The sequence below is a fragment of the Lepidochelys kempii genome, chromosome 1 (genome assembly GCF_965140265.1).
Source record: "Lepidochelys kempii isolate rLepKem1 chromosome 1, rLepKem1.hap2, whole genome shotgun sequence".
Lineage (NCBI taxonomy): Eukaryota > Metazoa > Chordata > Testudines > Cheloniidae > Lepidochelys > Lepidochelys kempii.
Window position 1 is genome coordinate 161047035 of NC_133256.1, and position 10036 is coordinate 161057070.

Here is a 10036-nt window from a genome sequence, read left to right on the forward strand (position 1 = left end):
TGGTTTTATTTCTTAATGTAGAGAGACCTACAGTACTAAACGATAAAATACTTCATTCTGGGAACTGAATTCTTCCATATAAATTTGTGTATCTATGCTCTGGATCTGAAATAATCTGTTCAGTTACCCCTAGATTTTTTTCTTGCACATTGAGGGTGGGATTTTCCAAAGCTTTCAGTGTTTGGCTTAATTCTGCTCTCATTGACTTCAGTGAGAGCAGAGTTAGGCCAACACTGAGTGTTCTTAAATATCCCACCCTATTTTGACCGGTCATAGTAAATTCAAGTATATGCATTGTGACTGTACAGTAATATTAACAAAATGTTTTTAATTGTCTAAAACAGGTTGCATTTCTAATTTTTTTCTGAGGGCATCTTACTTGCCTTGGACATATACTGCACAATGGATTTTCTTTAGATATGTATTTCTACATATCAAGAATATCCTTGTTTTCCTATCTTATTAGGCTTATTAAAAGTCATAGCGTTTCCCAAAACCAGGAGAAAAGGTGGGGGATGAAGAAAAATCCAAACAAGTTCCCATTTAAATATTAGTTGTTTTTTCTTAATTTGTTTTCTTGTCCTTCATTCTAATTTCCTTATTATTAAAAAATTACAATTCTTAACAGTACTAAAAATAAAATTCTTCTGGACCCATGGAATTGCTGTAAATGCCATACAAAACTGCAGGGCCTTCTTCTTAAACTCAAAGGAAATCTCAAGGTATACTGTGTTGTTTCTAAGCCACTGCCCAAATATCTTAAACAGAGAATATTCTTCCACTTACACATTACTTTGCTGACAAATCATCACCAGAAGTTGTCTACATATTTTATTTGTTGCCAGCTGACATCCCAACACATTGCATCATAAAACACTAGTGATACTAGTTAAAGCCTGATTGTAAGACAAAAATAGCAGCACTCCTGTCAGGAAAGAACTTAAGAATTACAAAAAGTTACTTTATTTCCTTTTCTAATGAAATGGTATCTTGGAAAACTTCTGTATACAGGACCTCATAATGATCCCATTGAAACCAATGAATGTTCTGCCACTAATTTCAGTGGGAGTCCTTCCTCCACATCCCAGCTTGCTATAGCTAGACAATCACATAGACGTTCCCAACTTGTGATCCAGAATCTAAGCTTGCTTGTTTGGTTGATTTTTTTGGTTTTGTTATTTGCCGGGGGGAGGGAGAGGAATCTCCAGCTCTTAGAGCAATGAGAAAAATCCTAAAATTTTTAACCAAACAAACCAGTGTAATGCTGTCTGCTTGAGTTTGCAGATAGCCTGAAATAATAGCTCTAAAGTGTGTAACCTGCTCTTATTCATCTTATTGGGGTGATAATTCCAGAGCCTAATGATTCTATTTCAAATGGCAACATTAACTACTTAATTGCTGATCAGAATATGCAAGAAAGAGGAGTGTCTTGGAATCTCATTTTGAAGTCTCAGATTGTGTAGGGCATATTTGTTTGAGTGGAGCATTTGATTTGGGACAGAGCTTAACTTTTATCTTTTTTCAGTTTGAACCCTTGCTTTTCCTCATTCAATCTTGAACTGATAGAAATTATAGGCTATTCTGGCAAGGACCATGTATTTACTATTGCCTAGCCATGGGGGGAAGAGTGGTGTCGTTAAAAAAATTAAGTTACCAATTTTTTTTTCTTGAGAGAATTCATGACTAGGTCACTCCAGGGTTATATATTTTCTCATATGCAATTTATGGTTATGATTTTCTTGTTCTTTTTCTAATTTTTTCAGAAAGCAATTTAACTTTAAATTCTAACTTGACAACTAGTGAAAGCTCTGGTTCTGGTGTCATTTAATTTAAGGATTAAATTAATTCTTAGTTAAAGATACACAAATCCCTACAGGATAAAGAAGAGCTACTGGAAAATGCCCTCAAGCCCCAAAAGCACACAAACTAAAGGATTATAAATCTTAAACAAAGATTCTATCAGTGATGTATCTGCCATTTCACTTGTCTTCTAATCTAGCACAATTACGGGAAAACTACCAGAAAGGACCTAAGTGAACAGACAAACTGGGGCCATTTATTATTTAAGTGAAATTTGCAGGCACGAAACTCGATCTTTGCTTTTCTGTCATTGAGTGGCAGTGCTGCAATGATATTCTGATGATCTTAATTATTCTCAAATTGAAGTAATCAAAATTTCAAAGGTTGTCTTCATGATCAAAATAATATATTCTGTAATACAATGTATTTTGCTATGGTGTAGGGTTTGGGACTTGTGATAAAGGTTAATGGCATCTAATGTTTAAAACTAATATACTTTGACAGGGCATTGTGGATCTTGAGAGTCCCTCATTACGTGACTTTACATACAACAGTAATAAGGTATATTTTATTCTTACCAACTTGGTGGGAGGGGAAGCTGCTTTTCACTAGTTCCTTACACCTAAAAAGAATGCTGTCTCTTTAGCTGGTAAAGTATTTAGAAGGCTTTATGCAGTTGTCAGCTCAGAGTTATCAGGTGGATGATTCCAAAACAAAACCTGACAAGATTAAAGTGTGGTGCTGGTTTTAACTCCTTCCTTCCTAAAACATACCTGTGCAAAGACTACCTAAAGATCTGGAATAGACTAAATGTGATCAAATATCCACTCCCTCAAGAGATTGGCTTTAGTGATACTAAATCCTAAATTTGCCCTCATTTTCACCTCTTGGCCTAGCCTTATCAGTGGTATCTTGTCATCACCAAGATTAGTAGTATTTAGTGGACTGGACTAACAGCTTTATTCTTGCTGAGCTTGGCAAAGGGGATAGCCTTTAGCCATATTGTTCAAGTAACTTATATTCTTTTTGTCTGGTTCCTTTAGAGGAATTTTGTTTTCATATGCATTTGGATACTTACTGCCATGATTCTGTTTTGATATTCTATTCAAGAGAAATGCATGTGTAGAAACAGTGTGACATCCTGTCCTCTAGAATGGAGTTTCTCTACAGACAGTGTTGAGTTTGAACATGCCAGAGCTCCTCCTCCTCTAGTGAAGATCAGACAGGATACTCTTTTAATTTTTAAAATGCAAAGGTCCTGTACCCCTACCACTGAATGCAATAGGACTGTGGTTCTCAACCTTTTCTGCATTATATTCCCATATGCCCAAAGAAACACACATGTGCGTGCACACAGACACTCACAATATGTTCATAACCCTAAGGCTGAGCAGCCATGCAAAAGAAGATGTCACTGATTTCAGTACCAGCAGAATCAGGCTGAAATTGATTAAAGGTATGAGGTGGAAGCCTGTGGTTTTTTACTGTGTTGCAGTGCACAATAATGGGTTAGAAAGTGCACAATGGTTAGGAAGGAGCCAACATAAGAGCAATATTACCATGTTGTAATGGGGCACAGACTAATCCAGTGGCACCTCCTGCTGGTTGTCTGGGAATCAGCTCTTTTTACCAGCTCTGGAGTGCCCTCTGCCGTTGTCTCACCGCTGCTGGACCTGGGTGCCCTTTTACCTGGGGTGCTGCCCCTCCGGGCAATACACATCTGACTCTCACAGATCTGACTCTCCCCTCCCCAGGGAACCCCCGACCCCACCCACAGATCTGACTCTCCCCTCCCCAGGGAACCCCTGACCCTCTATCTCCACCTTGCCTCAACCTATGGGCTACTGCCAGTCACCATCTAGCCCCCTTTCACTGAGGCTGACGGCAGTCTGTATAAGCCAGTCATCATAGGCAAGGGGAGTTTGGACTTGCTGCCTCTGCCTACCCTTGGGCTGCCCTGTTGCAACCCCGGTACCCTCTCTTAGGCCATCTGCCAGGCCTGGAGCTTTTCCAGTCTAGAGCGTCCCACATCCACTGCCCTTTCCCAGCCCTGCTTCACCTAAGGTACACTCCCCAGCAGCCAGGCCCATCTCTCTCCACACTTAAAGGAGACTCTGTGTGCTCCTGGCCCACTGCCCTCTTATAAGGGCCTGCTGTGGCCTGATTGGGGCATGGCCCCCAGCTGAGGCTGCTTCTCCCAATCAACTCAGCTTTTCCTCCCCTGCCACAGCCCTCTCCCCAGGCTGTTTTAAGCCTTTTAAGGCAGGAGCGGCTAACTACCCTGCTACACATGTATTCAGTTACTCTCATTTTTATTGTAAATATATTAAAGTGAGCCCTGTAGGCACTACTATATTGAGATCTGTACCCTAATGAGCTGGGTGCTGCACAAACAGAAAAGAGAAAATCCCTCCCCTTCATAAAGGGAGGGCACAGAGATAAAATATTACAAGTGAATGAGTATGGTAAAGAACTGGCACCGCTTTGTAAGTTACATGTAGGGCAGTCTGTGTGTGTTTAATTGGGGCAGAGGAAGGAAGTAACGTAGCAGGAAAGAAAAGAAGATAAAGAGGACACCTGCTGCTCAAAATTTTAATTCAACATATGAGTGTCCAGAGGTATTTCTCCATAGGACTTGACTTGACTGAGTGGGTCCTCCTCACTGTGACATGCAGGTATTACAAGTTCTGTCTGACTTGTTCCGCGTGCAAAGAGGCCTCACGCTCTTAAAAAATATACAAAGCAATTTAAAAAAACCCATTTTGAAGGTATCAAGTAACTTCTGAATCAGATGTAATTATTTTTGAAGTCATCCATCTTTGGAGCCTAAAAAGTGAGGTCTCTTGGACTACAGATTACTCCTCTAGACTTCCCGCAGTGGAAGGTCAGGCACAGCCACCCATAACTACATCACAAAAGTCATTCATGCAAATCAGGAAAATTAATATTAGCATAAAGTTTGTTTCTGCTTCTTAGGCAAAATGGCAGTTGATTTGGAATTTGCCTGCAACAGTTGGAGCAAGCTAAGGCTCATAAAATACACATGTGGTCTTATTCATTTCCTGAAAGTAGGAGGAGAAAACAAATATAAATTTACTTATTTGAGTTGGCTGGGATAGGGGATACTTAAATGATTCCTATATATGTATGGTTCTTCCTGGCCTTTTGCTGCATAATGGACTTTTTCTATTGGTACTACTCAGATCTTTCAACCACTTTCAGACTAAAGTTGGATTCTCACTTGGTGGTGTAATATCCTGGTTTTGGCCAACAGTGGGGCAACCAGGATTTCTATTAGCACGTCTCCCTTTTTTCATTATTTGGGGTCTGTAAGAAGCAGTGAGATTTGGGAACATGGAGTCTTGTTCTAGCAATACTTTTAATGAAAGGTGGCCAATATAAATTCACTTTGGTACAGTGCCGTAGTCTGTTTGTCACTAGAGACACCCTGGGAGATTCATCCTGCTTGTAAGTCACCATGATGTGAGGTATGATGTCATTTCACAGGTGAACATAACAGGCAATCTTGCAATATTTAATCTTCATAAATTTAGAACACAGAGAAGGTTAAGGAAGAACTTTATCCTCAGCTATTGCTTGTTCTTCAGCTCATTTAACATTTCTTTCTAACACTGTTTTTCATCTCTCAATATAATATTAATAAAGTCTATATTAGAAAAAACTATATGAATGTTATTAGAGATTGATTATAAATTGAATCCAGATGGTGACAAGGTCAGATAGAATAGCCTTAACAAGACTCCATTCTTTGGCATGGATGCAATCCCTCCTGGAGATAGCTTTTCCAACTGTGGAAACTTAAAAGGTCCTTGGCACTGGACAGAACTCAGAAGCAGAATTTAAAACCATGTTATGAGTCAGCTTTAATTCTGACTTTTCACAGTAATGAGTAGAATGGTAGATGGTTAATAAAAACTATATTGACCAAGTTGCCTTTCCAAGATCCTGCTACCACCAATGTCCCCCTACGCTTGCAATTTAATTGTTTTCAGTATAACAATTTTAGGCAAGTTCAGAAAGGGATTATGATGTATTTTTGCCCTAGATAAATTATCTAGCACTTGCTGGAGGAAATACAATCAATCACTCTATGCTGATAACTATGGAAAGTCCTATGAAACATGAAAATCAAGCTATAATTATTAATCTTAACTACTAAAAAGATAAATTTGTCCCATAAGATAGAATGTTTCAAGACTTTTCTTCAAGGTCCTAAGGTAACAATAAACTCATTACTATAGGGATACTTTGTGGCCTTCTTCCTGCAAGTGATGGATGATTCAAAGGTCATTGAAAGCCCCTCTGGGTCAGGCCCCAGATGAATTAACAAACCAAAGCTAAAAGGTGCAGGGAAACAGAAGATGTATGCTGCTTGTTCATTTGTAGCCCTTTTTTTTTTTTTTTTTTTAAAGCTGGTAATGTATCACTTCATTATGGGGCTTCTGCATTTTTATAGTAGTTTGAGCATTATCATAATCTAAATCATATTTATGGTGGTCATGGCCATGTGGTTTTTACTAAATATTAGTATTAGTATTTAGGTTTTACTAAATATTAGTAGAAGAAATCTTCCTATGTTACAGAAAAGATATTTTTGCAGTTTAACAAAAATGAGAGGCAGTTACCTGAGTTTCTATAGTGAAAACCTCTGTTATGGGTTAGTATTGTAATACCATAATTGTTAAAGATGGAAAACCATTAAATCTCACTCCCAAAGTCGTTCTGATTCATTCCACATAATTTTTAAATGGTCTTAAGTGTTATAAAATAAAGAAACATTCTATTAACCCTGAGTGCCCCATGCACAGTACATGGTTATGGCAGTATACATAGCCATGTGTCTATACGGGACTTCTGCTCTCTATTTTTGTGTAGATAGTTAATCCTGCGAACAGGAGCTTCTGCACCACACTCCTGAATATTAGCCATCTCTCTCTCTCACACACACAATTAAATAAAATAAAAATCACCAGTATCTCAGGATACCCTTTGGTGACCATCTCCTAAAAAGGATCTTGCAGCCTGAAGGCTTTCAAAGATGTCCTACAACTTGAGAAGTAGTCCTGCTGAAGAAGATCCCACTAAGTGGGTGGGTGGAGGCAGAGGGCTGAGTGCTGCTAATATGCCACCTGAAATTCACTCTGGAGGGGATTAGCCTGAATATACTTTCTTAAGGGTCAGAACTTACAGTTTTGCTGGGAAGTGGGTGATAGAAGGCATTATACTTTTTTAAGTTATGGTGAGTACGTAGGTGTTCCTGAGACATATGTTCTGGGGCTCAAGGATGTACAGGGCATGACAAGATGTTTGTAACTTGCTGCAGCTTTGGGTGGTGATGAGAAGTAGGTACTTGGTGAAGTAGGTGCTGGAGACACAATGTTGCTGGGTGACAAGCTACACTATTGAATGAGTTGTAATGTAAAGAGAAATTTTCTGGCTGGGAATGAGAATAATACATACAAAAATAAATACAGATAAAATATTATAAAAGCACCTATTAACATGGTATTTAAGCAGTGTGCAAGGACAGTTAAACTGACCTAATACTGGGTGTAGACCGTGCTAGGTGGACAGAAGAATTCTTCTATTTACCTAGCTCCTGCCTCTTGAGGAGGTGGATTCATAACAGCAAAGGGACAACCCCTCAAGTCACTGTAATGAGTGTCTACACTGATATGCTACAGCAACAGCAGTTTAAATGTGGCCATAGCTTTAGTTTGTTACTGACAACGTTGCAGACAGTGTGAAATTGGGAAGGAACACAGATTTTCCCCTTAACTTATTATTACCATGCTTTTTGAGTTTTGAGTTGGTTAGATATGTCCTGAAGCAGCTTTAACTGTCATTATACAAAGTTTGTGTGTGTTTACTTCTTGTTTTGCTTTTTAAATTCAGGATTGGCGTACCTCCATGGGTAGGTCTTAGGGGGCAGGGCAAAGAAAGGAAGAGAGGGAGATGACTAAGTATGAAACACCTGGATATTCTGCCATTACAGATTATAATAGTTCTTAAATTACAAATATGTGTCACAGGCTGTTTTCTCATTATATGAATTAAATAAATCAGAGGTTTTTACAAAGAAAATTGAAAAATAAAATCACCCACATGCAACCATAGCAACATCTCTTGTGTCAACAGATCAGTTTGAACCCTGGACTAGAACTGGGTGAAAATTTTCAGACAAATAGTTTTTGTTGGAAAATGCAGCTTTGCCCCAAAATTATAAGTGAATTTGATAGTTTTGGCCAACATTTATGGGGGGATGACTTAGGCAACATTTATAGTGGAGTAGGCGCTGTCTCCCTTTTAACCTTTAAATCCCAGATTAGGGTACTCACCTGGATTGTGGGAGACCTCAGTTGTTTTCCCTCCTCTACCTGATTAGGAACAGTGATTTGAACTTGGGAAACATCTCCTCCATTACAGTATAATGCCCTAATCACTGAGCAATAGTTTGAAAAATCACTATCTCCTGTTGAAGCTGTTCCACTTTGTATAAAATATTTTAATAGTCATTGACCCAGAGCGCACAACTGAAAATGCTCCTATTGACTGTTGGTCAGGGCATATACCTCTGATGTAGGAAACCCAAATTCAAGTCCCTGTTCAAAGGGCTATTTCATTATTTATACACATGGAATGGTATCAATAGAAGAGTTTGATAGCCACCGTTGGCAAGATATCCCACAGCCCAGTGATTAGGGCAGTGGCTCTCAATCTTTCCAGACTACTGTACCCCTTTCAGGAGTCTGATTTGTTTTGCGTATCCCCAGGTTTCATCTCACTTAAAAACTACTTGTTTACAAAATCTGACATAACAGTACAAAAGTGTCACAGCACACTGTTACTGAAAAATTGCTTACTTTCTCATTCTTACCATATTATAATAAATTGGAATATAAATACTATATTTACATTTTAGTGTATAGAAAATAGAGCAGTATAAACAAGCCATTATCAGTATGAAATTTTAGTTTGTACTGACTTTGCTCGTGCTTTTTATGTAGCCTGTTGTAAAACTAGGCAAATATCTAGATGAGTTGATGTACCCCTGTAAGACCTCTCCATACTCCTAGGGGTACGCATACCCCTGGTTGAGAACCACTGGATTAGGGCACTCTTCTGTACTGTGGGAGACTTAAATTAAAATCCTTGCACCATATAAGGCAGAGGAGGTCTTCCACATCCCAAGCAAGCATCCTAACTACTTGGCTTAATGGTGGGGGTTTGAATCTACCCCATCATTTTCTTTGCTTTTATGTTTAAAAAGTGCCTGGGGAAAGAAATTAATTTCACGTCAAAGAAAATGTGTAGACCTGACCTAACATTTGAGACTACCATGTTAAAGACCTGGGTTCTCTTCGATTATGCCTGCACTGATCTTGTGTAACCCATTAACTCATATATAAAAATAAAATGGTAGGTCATATGTCTGCCCTCTAGGTTTGGGGTTCATGGCCTTACTCAACAACAAGGCTGATGAAGTGCAGAGAAATATATATCACACTTAGCAAAGGCAAGATTGGAACATTTTTTCCTACACCACAGGAAATGTTGCTTTCCCCCAATCCATAAAGCCTTTTGGTGGCTCACTAAACTCCTCCTCAACCAGCCTGGTTTTATTGATGCTGGGACATGGAATTATTTTATCAGTAATCCATGTAAATGCAGAGATATCAAATTTATTGTCACAGTTTTCCCTCCCAGAAGGATTGTAATATATACAAATTATCTTATCTGCTGGATATGCCTCTTACCCTAGCTTGCTTAAAAAACAAATTCTGTTATGTAATATTGTAATTCACACTGAATCAAATATTACTCTTATTTTAAAATACCATAATTTCCCCTTTTACATAAACACACCACAAAGATGCATATGATATGTACAATACAAAGACATCTTTCTTCAGGAGCACATGGTCTAGTGATTTACTTATTTCTTATTAATGTTCATCTGTACACAGTTGACCTTTATAGGAACTTTTTTCCCCTTCATGTATTTCTGTTAGTAGCCCTTTAAAAATTTTGCAGCGTTAAACTAGCCATCTCTCAAGGAGAGCAATTTTGTAACTAGTAGCTACTGGATTTTTTTTTTTTTCTCAGCTGGTAAGTACCTGTTATGTTTTTCTTAGCTTTCTTTCTTGTTGTTGAGGAGGTAGTGTATTCTCATACAAACAAAGGGTCTGAGTCAAAAAATCAAGAAAATGTATAT